The 18,685-nt window shown below is 38.6% G+C and overlaps 1 long non-coding RNA gene across 1 annotated transcript in view; it reads left to right on the top strand.

Annotated features, from left to right (window-relative positions):
• Nucleotides 1–1,900: 1,900 nt before the first annotated feature.
• LOC147371931 (uncharacterized) overlaps nt 1,901–18,685 on the top strand; it is a 190,382-nt gene continuing 173,597 nt past the window's right edge. Inside the window, exon 1 of the long non-coding RNA XR_015163854.1 lies at nt 1,901–2,210. This is a non-coding gene — a long non-coding RNA (uncharacterized LOC147371931). The remainder of the gene's footprint in view (nt 2,211–18,685) is intronic.

The raw sequence follows: 18,685 nt of genomic DNA, 5'->3' as shown, positions 1-18,685 counted from the left end.
GCCATGATCTTCGTTTTCTGAATGCTGAGCTTTAAGCCAACTTTTTCACTCTCCTCTTTCACCTTCATCAAGAGGCTCTTTAATTCTTCACTTTCTGCCATAAGGGTGGTCTCATCTGCATATCTGAGGTTATTGATATTTCTCCCAGCAATCTTGATTCCAGCTTGTGCTTCCTCCAGCCCAGCATTTCTCATGATGTACTCTGCATATGTGTTAAATAAGCAAGGTGACAATATACAGCCTTGACGAACTCCTTTTCCTATTTGGAACCAGTCTGTTGTTCCATGTCCAGTTCTAACTGTTGCTTCCTGACCTGCATATAGGTTTCTCAAGAGGCTGGTCAGGTGGTCAGGTATTCCCATCTCTTTCACAATTTTCCACAGTTTATTGCGATCCATACAGTCAAAGGCTTTGGCATAGTCAATAAAGCAGAAATAGATGTTTTTCTGGAACTGTCTTGATGTTTCAATGATCCAGCAGATGTTGGCAATTTGATCTCTGGTTCCTCTGCCTTCTCTAAAACCAGCTTGAACATCTGGAAGTTCATGGTTAATGTATTGCTGAAGCTTGGCTTAGAGAATTTTGAGCATTACTTTACTAGCGTGTGAGATGAGTGCAATTGTGCTGTAGTTTGAGCATTCTTTGGCATTGCCTTTCTTTGGGATTGGAAAACACAGGACAGGTGACAAATAATGAGTTTTTCCATGTTCTAGGCGTTGATCTTGACATAAGTAAGTAAGTGTTAGTTGCTCAGGCATGTCCAACTCTTTGCAACCCAGTAGACTGTAGCCCACCAGGCTCCTCTATCCATAGAATTCTCCAGGCAAGAATACTGGAGTGGGTTGCCATTCTCTTCTCCAGGGAATCTTCCTGACCCAGGGATCAAACCTGGGTCTCCTGCATTGCAGGCAGATTCTTTACCATCTGAGTCACCAGGTAGATGCAGTAATAAGCTAGGCAGCTATGAGCCTCAGAAAGCTTAAAGTATAGGGGTGGAGGCAAAAAGTAAACAGAAAAACAAATAATAAAGCTAATTTACATATAAAATATATGGGAAAGAGTAACTGGAGCACAGAGAGGAAACTTTAAAAAGAATGTCAGGGATTGTATCCTGGAGGAGGTGGCATTTACACTTGGACCTGAATGAAGAGAAAGAAATCAGCTTTAAGAGGATCTGGAGCACCACATTCCTAGCAAAGGCATAGCATGTGCAAAGGTCCTGAGGAGAGAACTGCTGCTGCTGCTGCTAAGTCGCTTCAGTCGTGTCCGACTCTGTGCAACCCCATAGACAGCAGCCCACCAGGCTCCCCCGTTCCTGGGATTCTCCAGGCAAGAACACTGGAGTGGGTTGCCATTTCCTTCTCCAAGAGGAGAGAACAGACATAGCCTATTCAAGAATCAGAAAGGGGGACTTTCTTAGTGGGCCAGTGGCTAAGACTTCATGTTCCCAGTTCAGGGGGCCCAAGTTCAATTCTTAATCAGGGAGCTGGATCCCACATGCTGCTACTAAAAGCTTGCATGCTGTACTGAAGATCGAAGATCCCACATGCCACAACCAAGACCTGGGGCAGTCAAATAGAAGATAATTTTTTTAAAAAAGACACTGTAAGAAAAGAATCAGGAAGAAGGTAGTATGACTGCAACATACCAAAACAAGAGCTTTATAATTCACATTTATAGTCCATATCAGGTAGAGATTTATAAGCCAGTGTGGTATGCAAAATGGTCCCACAACGATGTCCACACCCTATAATCTGAAACCCTTGAATATGGCAAAACGGACTTTGCAGCTGTAATCAAGTTTACGGGCCTAATGAGAGAGTATATTCAATGATCCAGGTGGGTCCAGTATAATCACATAAGCCTCTAAAAGTAGAACTTTTTATTCCCAGCTGGTGTTAAGTGAAGCATGAAGCAGAAGGGAAATCAGAGAGACTGAAAGCCTGCTGACGTGAGCAGCATGGTGAAGAGCACTGGCAGCCTCAACATAAAAGAGGCTCCCAGCTGACAACCAGGAAAGAAACGGGACTTCACCCTTCAGCCTCGAGGAATGAGATTCTATCCCCAACCTGAGTGAGCCAGGAAGTGACTTCTCCCCGCAAGACTCCAGATAAGGGCCCAGGCTAACCACCATCTTGATTTCACCTTGTGCAACCTGGAGCCAAGGAATCAGTCAGACCCACAGGACTTCTGACTTGCAGAAGTGAGAGGTATTAAATGTGTGCATTGTATTAAACAGCTAAGTTTGTGGTTATTTCTTGTGGCAGCAATAGAAAACCAATATAGGCAGACATCAAGTTGTTGTTTGTTTCATTTGTTCGGAGTTAACTGAGTCGGCTATTCATCTGTTTTAATCACTATGCAACTGATTTAGCTACAGGTTGAACATGTCAAATATTGAACCAAAATGGTCTTTCTTCAGCAACAATACTGTAGACATAAAAGTGATCCAATTATTTTGCTCCCTTAGACCAGTTTTTGCCTATATTTGTAACTGGCAGTTTTTATAATCTCTGCTTTAATTTTTCACCCATAAATTTATATTTATGCTTGACTTGGCACTGGCTCAATTTCTATAATAATTGGAGATGATTAAAAGGGAAGTGTTAAGTAAATGCTGAGTGGTTATTATCATAAAACAAATATAGACATTGTCTCCTAGTACTGGTAGGAATGTCTGTGGGCTTTTTCCTTCTTACTTTTGAAATTAAATGGTCATAAAATACAATTGCTTCAGGCAAGAAAATGTAAGAATGTGAAAATAAAGGCATATAATCTTAGGAAATAAAATTGGATTTCACCATTATTTTCACCTCTCATTCTTCGTTGCCTAACAAAGGAGAATTTCAAAGTTGAAAATAATTCTTTCCTTATTTGCTAGACCATCATGTTGGGAGGGTGTATACCACGTAGAACATGTTTTCATGTGAAAAACAATTTTGAAAAGTTAGTTTGTCAAAGGTGGGCCTAATGTTTATTGAAGAGCTCTCAACTTATTAGAAGAAATACATTTTTTCTTCTGCAGGCAAATTCAGTTCTCTGACAAATTATCTTGTATTTTTTTCTCTCTCTCTCTCAAGTCTTTGGTCATAACTTTGGTGAAGCAAAATTCAGAATCCTGCCTGGTCTCTTCATAAATTTAGGCTGATTCAAGCTCTGTGAGAGTAGGATACAACAGATAATTAAGAAAGCCAGCAAAGTTATATTTCTGGAGAATATGTGGAGAATATTCTGGAGAATAATATGGTTGGTTTTATATTTGGATACAAAAAGGGGGAGGAGATATTGAGAAGCAGCTTTGCTTTCCAGTTGGTGCTTTCCACACCACAATCCAAGAGGAGTATTACCAAGCCAGCAGGTAATCAGGGTTCCAGCAACATAAAAACAGGTGTGACGCCAGGACTGGACTGTTTTCATATTCAAAGAACCAACAGTGAGATTCCTCTAAGTAAATCCTATTTTAGCCTTCAGAAAGCAGGGTGTAGGGATGTTTGGAAAACAATAGGTTATTCCCTTAAGCTGAAACTCCCCAGTAGCCTTCAGTTCCTAATATGCTAGGCTGTAGGAGGCTATCTGACTGAAGTGTTTAAGAAGAAATTTAAAGGCTCGTGTGTTGTATTCTTTTGTTCAATAAATATTAAGCACCTACTATGTGCCAGGCACTCCTGTAGCCTTTGGGGATGATGATGAGCAAAACAAAACCTTCATCCTTAGAAAACTTACAGATAAATCAATTCATAAATACAAAAGATAATTTCAGTGGCAATAGGAAAAAATAAAGAAAGGTGCTAGGCCAGAGAATGAATGCAACAGGCTTGGATCACTGTGCTGAGTGACTTTCTCTCTGAAAGTGACATTTAACAAAGACCTGCATGATGAAGAGGAGAAATTCAAATATAGAGCTTGGGCAGAACTTTCCAAGTAGAAATACCCACAGGTGCAAATGCCCTAAGATTACAATGAGCTTGGCATTTTCAAAGGACCGAAGTTGTGCTCAAGTGTGGGTAATGGCAGGGAGCCTAAGAGTTTAGTATTTGAGACTAAAAAGGAAACTGGGAACTAGATTATCTGAAACTTGTGGTTCTTCATTAAAAAGTTTCTTTTATTCTAAATGTCAGAAGAAGTCATAAGGGATATTAAATAAGGAGATTTAAAATCCGATTATCTTTTGTAAAAGATCTTTCTAACCATTGTTTGGAGAATAGGTTGTAGAAAGATTGTCAGAAAACAATTGTAAGGAAGTAGAATGTTACAGTAATTCCAGTAAGAGGGTCTTGGACAAGGGTGACTGCGGTGTAAGAATTAATACTAATGTTATGTGCTGCTTTGACATCTGCTAAAATCATAAGGGCAGGAAATTGCCTAACCACAAGGTCCCCCTCCCTCTGCCCCATGGATAAAGCCCCCTAACCAAACAACCCTCCTTATCAAGCAGACTGGGTGTAGTTCCTGCTGATCCCTGAGTAGAAGTTTTGGTTCTTCAGCAGCACTCAGGATTGTTCAAACAGGACAACCACATCCTCTTGCAGCAACCAGAGGATACCTCATTATCTCACTACTGCAAAGCTTGTCTCTCTCAGCTTCTGCTTGTTCATGCTCTTCCCAAGTACTCTTTGGCCCTTGCATAGTGTATGTATGGCCCTGGGCTGTATGTATCAATATATGTGATTAACAAACTGCTGTCAGTTTCCTCTGTCCAGTTGGGTGTGTTTGGCCATCCCCATAATCAAAGGCTGGAAATCCCTCCCTCACCAATGAAATAAAGTGGGAGCGAATAAAACAGTGATAACACTGCAGGCGGTGAGAAGTGAAGGTAATGAAAATTCATCATACGTATTTCGGATGTTAACTAATAAGATTAACAGATGGGTTTAGATATGACTCTTAGGGATTTTTTCCAGCTTTATTAAGATATAATTGACATATAACATTGTATACATTTAAGATGTACAATATGATGATTTGATACATAAGTATTTTGTGAAATGCTTACCAAAATAAGGTTAGTTAACATATGCTTCACCTCAGGTAGCTACCATTTTGTCTTTGTTGTTATGGAGAGAATAATAAAGCTCCACTCAAAAGGTAACTTTCAAGTATTGGGTGACCAAAAAGTTCATTTGGGTTTTTCTGTAACATATAATGGAGAAAGCCAAGCAAACTTCTTGGCCAACCCAATATATAGTGCAGTATTGTTAACTACAGTCTCCATGCTCTATGCTAGACCCCCAGAACTTACTCATCTTACAAATGAAAGTCTGTACCCTTTGACCAACATCTCCCTGTTTACCCCCTCTCTCAGCTCCTGACAACCAGCATCCTACTCTGTTTCTATGAGTTGGTGCTTTTAGATTCCATATATACATGACATCATATAGTATTTGTCTTTCTCTGTCTGACTTATTTTATTAGCATGATGCCCTCCAGGTTCCTCCATGTTGTCACAAATGGCAGAATTTTCCTTCTGTAAAATAAAGGACATTTTTTTATTCCTTCACGATGGGCAAAGGTTATTTTCATGTTTTGGCTATTACGAATAATGCTGCAGTAAACATGAGGGTGTAGATATCTCTTCTATAAAGTGGTATTGTTTTCTTTGGATGTATTCCCCAAAGTGTAATTGATCATATGGGTTGTTCCTTATAGAATCACATGGCAGATCCTTGCCAACATTGTCATCTCATCTTTTTGACGATAGCCATGAAGTAATATCTCACTGTGGTTTTGATTTGCATTTCCCCTCCAATAAGTGACGTTGAGCACCTTTTCATGTAACATGGCCATTCATAAGTCTTCTTTGGACAAATGTCTGTTCATGTCCTTTTTCCATTTTTAATTGGTAATGTGATTTTTTGCTATTGAGTTGCATGAGTTCTTTATATATTTTGGATATTAACCCCTTACCAGATATTTGGCTTGCAAGTATTTTCCCATTTCATAGGTTGTCATGAAATTGTGTATCTGTGCTCTCGCGTAACTCTCTTTAAAACAATTATTTGTGGCTGATTCATGTTGATGTTTGTTAGAAAATACCAACATTCTGTAAAGCAATTATCCTTCAATTAAAAAATAATTTAAAAAAATGTAATCCAAAAGTGGAATCATATTGCACATACTGTAATGTAGCTTTCTACTTTTGCCTGGCATATTAGGAACACATTCCATGGAAATCTACTTCATTTTATAATGCTTTGAATACATGGAGTAAATACTCCATAGATTGAATGTACCAAAATTTAGTTTCCAATGTTTAGCTATCAGAATCACAAGTAGTGTTGCATGGTAAATTTAGATATCAATACATACTAGTGCAAGTATTTCTATAGGACCAATTCTTACAGGAAGAATTGCTGGGTCAATGTGTTCTCTTATACGGTGAATGCAAAGATATTAGAAGCAGCAACTACAGCCTGATTTCTCCTGCCTTTCCAAGCTCCAGCACCTGAGAAGAGGAATTTATGATACACATCCAGAGAAGGGGGTTACCTCACTGATATGGTATGGGAGTCCCTATAAGCCTTCCTGCCCAGAACTCATCTCTTTGACCTAGCTGCACACAAGCCTGGAATTCCCAGGATAAAACAATATCCTCAGTAGGCTTCTGCATCCTCTCTTTACTGGAGTGATGGCCTTACTGATTTGGGAGTGGCAATATCCTCCTCTCTTGCTGAAATATTGCAGAAATTTACATATCTCATATAATCAACACATCTTTTCATTTCAACATTTGATGCGACTCTTTATAAAATTTTAGTCTAGTTTCTGACCTTGTGATATTAGGAGACTAGATATATTTGCTTTTCTAAACCTGAGGACATTGTGACACCTAAGAATCATTCTCAACACTATATTTTCCCTAATATATAACAGCTTGATATTTTGTATATAGTGGGCTTCTTTGGGGCTTCCCAGGTGGCACTAGAGGTAAAGAACACGCCTGCAAATGCAGAAGACATAAGAGACACAGGTTCGATCCCTGGGTCAGGGAGATCCCCTGAAAGAGGGAATGGCAACTCAGTCCAGTATTCTTGCCTGGAGAGTCCCATGGACAGAGAAGCCTGATGGGCTACATTCCAAAGGGCTCCAAAGAGTCGAACATGACTGAAGTGACTTAGCATGCAGCACAAGCTTCTTTTAGATACAGCATCTCATCTCCCTCCCAAGTGTCCAGTGAATCAAGCAGGGCTAAGAACACTTTGGTTTTATGAGTAAGAAAACTGAGCCTCCAAAATGTTAAGGGACTAACCTAAGACACATGAAGAGTATTTTCAGAATTTATTATTGATGAGTGCATTATGTGATATTTTTAAAACTTATGAGAAATAGAACTGAATTTGAGCAGATCTCTAGAGATCTCCTGGAAGTTTGGGAATTTTGTGGTATTTTGTTTATACACTGTTATTTTCTATTTGCACAGTTTTTCAAACATGATGGTGCTTTTTAAATTTGCTATTTTCTTACAAAATTAAAGTGTTTTTAAACCTATGTTAATTAAAAGCTCTGATTAGCTTCCAGCTGCTTACCTGAGGTTTCACTCTACTACATACGCTGTGACTAAAGCATAGATGTATGCATGTCCATCTCTAGCGGACACATCAGCCAAGTTGACAAGGCAACTCTGCGGGCCATCACAAATAACGTTAAGAAGAGCTGACCTTTCCATTATTCTTTCTATGTGTTGGTCATCCATCTAAGAGTTACTCATATTAACTCACTTAATCCTCACAATAACACTCTGAGATGGGTTTTTGTTACTGTCTCCTTTTTGTACATGAAGAAAATGAAGTGCAGAGCCATTAAATAACTTGTTGAATGTCACGTAGCAAGCAAGTGGCAGAGGTGGATCACACAATCCCTTAGTCTGACTCCACCATCTGTACTCTTAAATCACTGGGTTTTAAGGCAGTGTCATCATGGCAATTGTCCACTGTCCCATGTGATGCTCAGTGCTTCAGAAAGCAGGTGGTTTCAGGAAGCAAACACTTCAAACAGTAGCTTGTAGATTATTCAGTATAAACATGGCTCCAGCCAGACCAGAGGAGCCACATAGGCATTTGTAAAAACCCAGACAACTTCCTCAAGGTCCCTGTTGTTGTTCATTCACTAAGTTATGTCCGAATCTTTGTGACCCCATGGATTGCAGCACGCCAGGCTTTCCTGTCCTTCACTATCTACTGGAGTATACTCAAACTCATGTCCATCGAGTCGGTGATGCCATCCAATCATCTCATTCTCTGTGGCCCACTTCTCCTCCTTCCCTCAGTCTTTCCCAGCCTCAGGGTCTTTTTCAATCAGTTGGCTCTTTGCATCAGGTGGCCAAAGTATCAGAGCTTCAGCATCAGTCCTAATGAATGTTCAAGGTTGATGTCCTTTGGTATTGACTGACTTGGCCTTCTTGCTGTCCAAGAGTCTTCTCCAGCACCAAAATTCAAAAGCATCAATTCTTCAGTGCTCAGCCTTCTTTATAGTCCAACTCTCACATCTGTATATGACTACTAGAAAAACCATAGCTTTAATTATACCGACCTGAATCTGCTCTAATGTGACTCTCATACTGGAGCTTTTATTGACTTCCTTTGTAGGCCAAGAAAAACAATGAAAAGAATTTATTCAATTTTATTAGATTAATATTCCTCAGTGAGTGAGCTGTACAATAAACCTCCCATCCTTACCCACTGGTTCAAATTTCATTCAAATACAGCCTTTACAACACTTTCCTTTTATATATTAAAGTAGGGTTCAGTTACATGGTTGTAGGAAACTTTTGTTCTTTTGCCCCTGAGGCTTAATAGACTTGACTGTTTTTATTAGCAATACTCATACTTTTAAAACATTTTTCTTATATAGCATTCAATATTTTAATGAACCAAGACCCAATCTTCACAGTGCCACTAAAATTTAACTAAAATTTTTTGTATATACTGGGATTATCACCTGCAATCTCAAGTCACTGTGCATGGGTTCAAATCCCAGCTTTACCACTTACCACATGGTGCTCTTGGGCAAGTTACTTAATTGTTTCATGCCTTAGCTTCTTCATCTATAAAGTAGGAGTTTTGATATTAGTACTAATCAGAGTTCTCTAGAGAAACAGAACCAATAGGATATACCTAGCTATACAAACCCGGGTCTCCTGCATTGCAGGTAGATTCTTTACCGCCTGAGCCACCACAGAAGCCCCAGATATATAGAATGAGATTTAACTGACTCATGAGATTATGGAAGCTGAGAAGCCCCATGGTCTTTTATCTGCAAGCTGCAGGCCAAAGAAACCAGTGGCGCTGCTCCAGTCCAAACGTGAAGTCCAGGGGGGCCAATGGTGTTAGTCTCCGTCCAGGTCTGAAGGCCCAAGAGACAACGGTGCTGATTTATGAGAGGAGGAGAAGATGGGAGTAGGAAAGGGCAAATTCTCCCTTCCTCTGCCTGGTTGTTCTGTTTAGAATCTCAATGATTGTATGATGTCTACCAGCATTGGTGAGAGCAGGCTACCTATTCAAATGTGAATCTCATCCAGAAACACCCTCACAGACGACACACCCAGAAAGAATGTTCTACCAACAGCTATCTGGGCATCCCTTGGCCCATTCAAACCGACACATAAAATTATCACACCTGTTTCATGGACTTGAGAATTTAAAGAGTGCTTACTATCTCCAGCACTGGTCTAAGATCTTAACATATGTACTCATTTAATCCTCACGATTACTGAGATCCTAAAATTATCTCCAATTTAAAGAGGAGGACTCTGAGGCACAGAATGGTTTAGGAACTTGTCTAAAGACAAAATAAAAAGCTTGTAAGCAGCAGAGTTTGAAATGAATCCAACCAATCTGGTTATAAAACTATTGTCTTAGTCATGGCTGTGTGCTGCCTTTTTTGAAAATTTGTTTAAAACAGCAACAAACTTGCAAACCCACATTCTAAATGCAAACATGTTCTGTAATAGTCTTCTCACGCTGACCTTCTGCCTATAAAGAGCTGCAGCACCTCTAGTCTGCCATTTAGATGTCCCTAGTGTCCTGTCCTCACAGACTGTGATTACGTATTGATTGACTCAAACATCACTTTGATTTCTATAACTCCAGTTCATCAAAATCCCTTTGTTTGCCACCAGATTTACACCATCTACGATAGTAGACGCTCAGTGTGGGTTCATGACAGAATGAACCTCCTGATTAGAAACTGGAGTGACAGTTTTAGAACTACTGGAAAATTCTTCTGCCTTCAGAGATAAAATTTTGCAAGAGACACTTTAGGTGAATAAAATTAGACAATTAAATTTCCATATTGCAAAGATTTTTTAATCCAATTCTTTACAGCTCATTTTATAAGAAAAAAGCAAAATGAAAATTTGCACTGCTATTATGGATGTGGAAATATTTCATTTCCATTATTCTTGAGCCTCTAAACCAAAATAAGAAAGCAGACCAACTTAGAGGATAATATTTCAAAACATATTTTAAAAATGAGAATTGTGGCCTAGTCATGGGACAGTGGGAGAAGGCAATGGCACCCCACTCCAGTACTCTTGCCTGGAAAATCCCATGGACGGAGGAGCCTGGTAGGCTGCAGTCCATGGGGTCGCTAAGAATCGGACACGACTGAGCGACTTCACTTTCACTTTTCACTTTCATGCATTGGAGAAGGAAATGGCAACCCACTCCAGTGTTCTTGCCTGGAGAATCCCAGGGACAGGAGAGCCTGGTGGGCTTCCGTCTATGGGGTCGCAGAGTCGGACACGACTGAAGTGGCTTAGCAGCAGTAGCAGCAGAAGAAGCATGCTATTGCTGAAATAGATCTCCATTTTCCTTTCACTTTTGAGAAATCCAATTAGTTAGCCCCAAATACAGCACTCTGCATGCTATTTGAAGTGAGTCAAATCCTTTGAAAAAATTTTTTTTATTTTGGACAAACTATGGGAAGCCATTGAAGAAGCAAATGGCAACCCATTCCAGTATTCTTGCCTGGAAAATCCAATGGACAGAGGAGACTGATGGACTGCAGTCCATGGTGTCATAAAGCGTTGGACACAACTGAGCAACTAACACACACACACACAGGAAGCCATTATTTTTTTTTTAATTTTTTTTTATTTTAATTTTATTTTTAAACTTTACATAATTGTATTAGTTTTGCCAAATATCAAAATGAATTGCCACAGGTATACATGTGTTCCCCATCCTGAACCCTCCTCCCTCCTCCCTCCCAATACCATCCCTCTGGGTTGTCCCAGTGCACTAGCCCCCTTATTAAAAGGACTAAATACTGCATACTAAATTTGGATCAATCTTGATGATTACTTCATAGCTTTTTAAGTGAAGAAATGTGCTCTTTGAATGAGGTTTTTAAAAAAAGAAAAAAAAAATAACAACTGTTCTGGGCAGATGAGACTTACTATTTAAGAACACCAATTAATACTTCTAAAGGAACATTTCAACTCCTCCATAGGAAGAAGACGCCATGTAAACCTTGAACAGACAGCTGCAGATATGTGATGACTTGAGAATTTCTGAAACATCTGTCTACCTCTAAAAGAAGCATACAGTTTTAAAGTCTCAAGACTGGAAAGAATGTAATGGTCAAATACTGTGACCAATCAGCTTGTGTTTTAAGTCCTTTTATCTATATCCCCCAAATGTCCTTTTATCTATATCCCTCAAATGTCACCACCAGCCTATGAATCACACCTCTGATGATAAGAAACTTAGTTATTTCTCAAGCTCTAAGTGCTACACAGTCATCCCTTACAAAGACAAACTTTAATCCAAAACATTTTCTGTATGTTAAGTGTTCTATTCTGTATTATAAGATTCTATATTTGTATCCTCAGAACCTAGAAAAACATAGGTATGCAAGTGCTCAGTGAGGTTGGTTGAATGGAGTTGAAAAAATTTCCTTGGGTTGTATACTATATTGCCATTTAGTTAATTGTGTGTGCATTTTATTTTCCTAACTAGATTGTAAACTCTGTGAGGGATGACGTCTTGTTTTATATATTTTTGTATCCTCTGCCTTCCCTAGTATTATTATATATGTATAATGCCCCTAATAGCTATTTGTTGAATTTAAAATGTGAGTGAATGAATGAATGAATAACTGAATAAATAAACATTATTATTAGGCTATTTCCAGGGACATATTTTTATAGTGCTCTTCAAAATCAGAAACAAAGACATATATTCCATTTCTAAAACTTGAAACAATGACTTCAGTTAGAATTTTCCCATACCTAGAAACTTCTACACAAAGCAGCCTATGAGATAATGTAAGAAGATTGGTTCTTAAACCTTGATTTTTTTTTGCACTTTTCAAATTGAATTGTAGTTAATTTATAATATTGTGAGTTTCAGGTATACAGCAAAGTGATTCAGTTATGTTTCTTTCAGATTATTTCCCATTATAGGTTATTACAAGATATTGACAATAGCTCTCTGTGCTATATATCATTGTTGCTTATCTATTTTCTGTAGGTAGCAATAGTTTGTATCTATTAATCTCATATTCCTTTAATTTACCCTCCCCTTCTCCCCTTTGGTAACCATAAACTTATTTTCTATGTTTGTGAGTCAGTTTCTGTTTTCTATATAGATTAATTTTTATTATTTTTTAGATTCCACATGTAAATGAAATCATATACTATCTGTCTTTTTCTGTCTGACTTTACTCAGTACAGTATTCTCTAGGTTCATCCACAATGTTGCAGACTAGAACTTCATTCTTTCTTATGGCTTAGTAATAGTCTGTTGTGTGTATCTTTCTATATGTATTTATAGATATACATTTATATATGTTTATTTATATATATTTATTTATATGGGGCTTTCAGGTGGCACTATGGTAAAGGATCCACCTGCCAATGCAGGTTAGACATAAGAGATGTGGGTTCGATTGCTGGGTTGGGGAGATCCCCTGGAGGACAGCACAGCAACCTACTCTGGTATTCTTGCCTGGAGAATCCCACGGACAGAAGAGCCTGACAGGCTGCAAGTCCATAGGGTGAGATATGACTGAAGCAACTTAACACACATGTACATTTATCTATATGGGGTTTCCCAGTAGCTCACTGGTAAAGAATCCACCTGCAATGCAGGAGACTTACACAATATATGGGTCTGATCCCTGGGTCTGAGAGATCCCCTGGAGTAGGAAATGGCAACCCAGTCGAGTATTCTTTTTTTTTTTTTTTCTTCCTTCTTTTTTTTAAGTTTTATTTTATTTAACTTTACAATATTGTATTGGTTTTTCCATATATCAAAATGAATCTGCCACAGGTATACATGTGTTCCCCAACCTGAACCCTCCTCCCACTTCCCTCCCCATACCATCCCTCTGGGTCATCCCAGTGCACCAGCCCCAAGCATCCAGTATCGTGCATCGAGCCTAGACTGGCGACTCGTTTCATACATGATATTATACATTCAATGCCATTCTCCCAAATCATCCCACCCTCTCCCTCTCCCACAGGGTCCATAAGACTGTTCTATACATCTGTGTCTCTTTTGCTGTCTCATACACAGGGTTATTGTTACCATTTTTCTAAATTCCATATATATGCGTTAGTATACTGTATTGGTGTTTTTCTTTCTGGCTTACTTCACTCTGTATAATGGGCTCCAGTTTCATCCACCTCATTAGAACTGATTCAAATGTATTCTTTTTAATGGCTGAGTAATACTCCATTGTGTATATGTACCACTGCTTTCTTATCCATTCATCTGCTGATGGACATCTAGGTTGCTTCCATGTCCTGGCTATTATAAACAGTGCTGCGATGAACATTGGGGTACACGTGTCTCTTTCAATTCTGGTTTCCTCAGTGTGTATGCCAGCAGTGGGATTGCTGGATCATAAGGCAGTTCTATTTCCAGTTTTTTAAGGAATCTCCACACTGTTCTCCATAGTGGTTGTACTAGTTTGCATTCCCACCAACAGTGTAAGAGGGTTCCCTTTTCTCCACACCCTCTCCAGAATTTATTATTTGTAGTCTTTTGGATCACAGCCATTCTGACTGGTGTGAAATGGTACCTCATAGTGGTTTTGATTTGCATTTCTCTGATAATGAGTGATGTTGAGCATCTTTTCATATGTTTGTTAGCCATCTGTATGTCTTCTTTGGAGAAATGTCTATTTAGTTCTTTGGCCCATTTTTTGATTGGGTCATTTATTTTTCTGGAATTGAGCTGTAGGAGTTGCTTGTATATTTTTGAGATTAGTTGTTTGTCAGTTGCTTCATTTGCTATTATTTTCTCCCATTCTGAAGGCTGTCTTTTCACCTTGCTTATAGTTTCCTTTGTTGTGCAGAAGCTTTTAAGTTTAATTAGGTCCCATTTGTTTATTTTTGCTTTTGTTTCCAATATTCTGGGAGGTGGGTCATAGAGGATCCTGCTGTGATGTATGTCGGAGAGTGTTTTGCCTATGTTCTCCTCTAGGAGTTTTATAGTTTCTGGTCTTACGTTTAGAACCCCAGTCCAGTATTCTTACCTGGAAAATTCCATGGATGAAGGAGCCTGGCAGGCTACAGTCCATGGGATCACAAAGAGTTGGACATGACTGAATGACAGCACACATCTATCTTTATTTATATATATGATGCTGTGAAAGTACTGCACTCAATATGCCAGCAAATTTGGAAACTCAGTAGTGGCCACGGGACTCGAAAAGGTCAGTTTTCATTCCAATCCCAAAGAAAGGCAATGCCAAAGAATGCTCAAACTACTGCACAATTGCACTCATCTCACACGCTAGTAAAGAAATGCTCAAAATTCTCCAAGCCAGGCTTCAGCAATATGTGAACCGTAAACTTCCAGATGTTCAAGCTGGTTTTAGAAAAGGCAGAGGAACGAGAGAGCAAATTGCCAACATCCACTGGATTGTCGAAAAAGCAAGAGAGTTCCAGAAAAGCATCTATTTCTGCTTTATTGACTATGCCAAAGCCTTTGACTGTATGGATCACAAGAAACTGTGGAAAATTCTGAAAGAGATGGGAATACCAGACCACCTGACCTGCCTCTTGAGAAACCTATAGGCAGGTCAGGAGGCAACAGTTAGAACTGGACATGGAACAAAAGTCTGGTTCCAAATAGAAAAAGGAGTACGTCAAGGCTGTATATTGTCACCCTGCTTATTTAACTTATATGCAGAGTACATCATGAGAAATGCTGGGCTGGAAGAAGCACAAGCTGGAATCAAGATTGCCAGGAGAAATATCAACCACCTCAGATATGCAGTTGACACCACCCTTATGGTAGAAAGTGAAGAGGAACTAAAAAGCCTCTTGATGAAAGTGAAAGAGGAGAGTGAAAAAATTGGCTTAAAGCTCAACATTCAGAAAACGAAGATCATGGCATCTGGTCCCATCACTTCATGGCAAATAGATGGGGAAAGAATGGAAACAGTGTCAGACTTTATTTTTTGGGGCTCCAAAATCACTTCAGATGGTGACTGCAGCCATGAAATTAAAAGACGCTTACTCCTTGGAAGGAAAGTTATGACCAACCTAGATGGCATATTGAAAAGCAGAGACGTTACTTTGCCAGCAAAGGTCCATCTAGTCAAGGCTATGGTTTTCCCAGTGGTCATGTATGGATGTGAGAGTTGGACTGTGAAGAAAGCTGAGCACTGAAGAATTGATACTTTTGAACTGTGGTGCTGGAGAAGACTCTTGAGAGTCCCTTGGACTGCAAGGAGATCCAACCAGTCCATTCTAAAGGAGATCATCCCTGGGTGTTCTTTGGAAGGAATGATGCTAAAGCTGAAACTCCAATCCTTTGGCTACCTCATGCAAAGAGTTGACTCCTTGGAAAAGACTCTGATGCTGGGAGGGATTGGAGGCAGGAGGAGAAGGGGACGACAGAGGATGAGATGGCTGGATGGCTTCACTGACTCGATGGATGTGAGTTTGAGTGAACTCCGGGAGTTGGTGATGGACAGGGAGGCCTGGCGTGCTGCAATACATGGGATTGCAAAGAGTCGGACACAACTAAGTGACTGAACTTAACTTATTTGTGTATATAAATATATCTATATACTTTATATATATAGATATATTTATCACATCTTCATAAGACAATCATCTATTGATGGGCACATGGGTTGTGTTCAAGTCTTAACTATCAAAAATAGTTCTGTTATGAACATGTTTCTCTTTAAAGTTTTCATCTTTTCTGTATATCCAGGAGTAGAAATGCTAGATCGTATGGTAGCTTTTTTTTTAAGTTTTTTAAGGTCCTTCTGTACTATTTTCCATAGTGGCTCTACAAATTACATTCCCACTAATAGTGTGGGAGGGTTCCCTTTTCTCCATATCCTCTCCTCTATTTATTATTTGTAAACTTTTTGATGATAGCCATTCTAATCAGTATGAGATGATATCTCACCATGATTTTGATGTTTTCATGTACCTGTTGGCCATCTGCATGTCTTCTTTGGAGAATTATCTATTTAGATCTTTGGCCAGTTTTTAACCATTTTTTTTTTCATACTGACTTCATGAACTGTTTGTATATTAACTCTTTGTTGGTTGCATCATTTTAAAATATTTTCTCATATTCCATAGGTTGTGTTTTCATTTTGTCGATAGTTTCCTTTGTTATACAAATACTTTTAAGTTTGATTAGGTCCCATTTGTTTATTTTTGTTTTTATTTCTTTTGGAGACTGTTCTAAGAAGATATTGCTATGATTTATGTCTGAGAATGTTTTGCCTGTGTTCTCATCCAGCTTTATGATTTCATGTTTTATATTTATGTCTTTAAACTATTTTGAGTTTATTTTTGTATATGGTGTTAGGGAGTGTTCTAATTTTGTTGATTTATCTGTCTAGCTAAGTATTGTTTCCCAACAAGAAAGTCTTTTCTCCATTGTATATTCTTAACTCCTTTGTCATCGATTAATTTATCATAGGTGCATGGGTTTATTTCTGGACTTTACATTCTGTTCCATTGATCTATATGTCTGTTTTTATGCCAGTACCACACTGTTCAAATACTGTAGTTTTGTAGTATAGTCTGAACTCTGAGAGGATTATGCCTCCAGCCTTCTTTTTTTCTCAGGATTGCTTTGGTAATTCTGGGTATTTTGTAGTTCTGTATAAATTTTAGAGTTATTCATTCTAGTACAGAGGGTACTATTGTTGGTATTTTGATAGGTATTATGCTAAATCTGTTGGAGAAGGAAATGGCAACCCACTCCAGTATTATTGCCTGGAGAATACCAGGGACAGGGAAGCCTGGTGGGCTGCTGTCTATGGGGTCACACAGAGTCGGACACAACTGTAGCAACTTAGCAGCAGCATGCTAAATCTGTAGATTGTTTTGGGTAGTATAGCCATTAATATTCTTCCAATCCAAGAGCATAGGAGATCTTTTCATTTCTTTGCATCAATTTCAGTTTCCTTTGTGAATATTTTATAGTTTTCAGCAAATAAGTCTTTAACTTCATTGGTTAAATTTATCCCTAGGAATTTTTTTTATTTACTCACAGAAATTTTTTATGTGATTCTAAACAGGATTGGTTTTTCTTTGTCTTTCTGATAATTCATTGTTGTGTCAAAACTGTAATTGACTTCTGTATATTTATCTTGTACCCAAGTATCTCCTTTTTAAACTCAGCATCCAGTAGAATGGTGAAATATATTTCATTATTTATTCTTTCAGTGAATTACTCTTGTTCTTTTAATTGGGAATAATTCCTCTGCTTTTTCACTGTACTTAGCTTTCTCTGTCTCTATAAATTTAAGAGAAACAGTTATCTATTATGATCCTGAAGGGGTGTTTTTATGTGAGAGCTTCCCTGTGTAGAATGTGCAAGTCTAGTATTTTTGGTTCGAGTTCTGGTTTTGGTGTGGATGCCAGCCACGTTTTTCCTCAGACTGTGCCAGCCCTTATCCCCTTGGTAAGAAGTGTGAGTAGTGTTGTGTTACGCAAAGCTTATGCTGGATATGGGGCAGAGCCTCCTCTCTGCTCCATGGCTGTCACTGCCCTGTCAGAGCAGGGTCTGCTACACAGTTGCTAGAGTAGAAGCCCTGAGGATCAAGTCTGATCAGACTCCACTGGCCCTGAGTGAGTGCCCTGCCCCAAACTTAGTCCTTGATTTTCGAAGCTGACTGTCTCCTTCTTAGGAGTATGCAGTTGTCTTTTTTTTTTTTAATTTTTAAAATTTTACGAATGCAGGGTTTTTTTAAAACACATAGTTCAATAGAATTCAAAGACTTCTGTATATCTCATATTGTGTATTATTTTGAATCTATAAATAGATTTCAAACTCATTTAAAGACAAACCAGATTTACATCTCTTATGAGATTTTCACATCTTTTTTGTACTCAGGGGAAACGGTGAATATGAAAATGAGCTATTGACACTAAATGGAACCAATATATATGATGTAGAGTGTAAAAATCAATAAAAGAACTTTCAGAAAAATAAGTATACATCTTTGGTTAAAAGGTTTATGAAAACTCAGAAATTGGCACATAATTATATGTATTTCCAACTTTGTCTCTAGTTTGGCTTGATGAAATAGTATATGTACAAAGTATGCCTTTGTTCAAATTCTGAAACTACTGCAAAGTAACACTGTGGCGTTGGACAAGTTACTAAGCCTATTTGTGCCCAAGTTGCCTCCATGTGTATAGGATTTTTTTGATAACTAATACACATACAGTATTTAGCACAGTGTAAGTGATCCA

Source organism: Bos grunniens, chromosome 5 (genome assembly GCF_055505025.1).
Source record: "Bos grunniens cultivar Pamir isolate PY7600 chromosome 5, Bosgru_T2T1.0, whole genome shotgun sequence".
Taxonomy (NCBI): Eukaryota; Metazoa; Chordata; class Mammalia; order Artiodactyla; family Bovidae; genus Bos; species Bos grunniens.
This window is presented reverse-complemented; position numbering and strand designations above follow the sequence as displayed.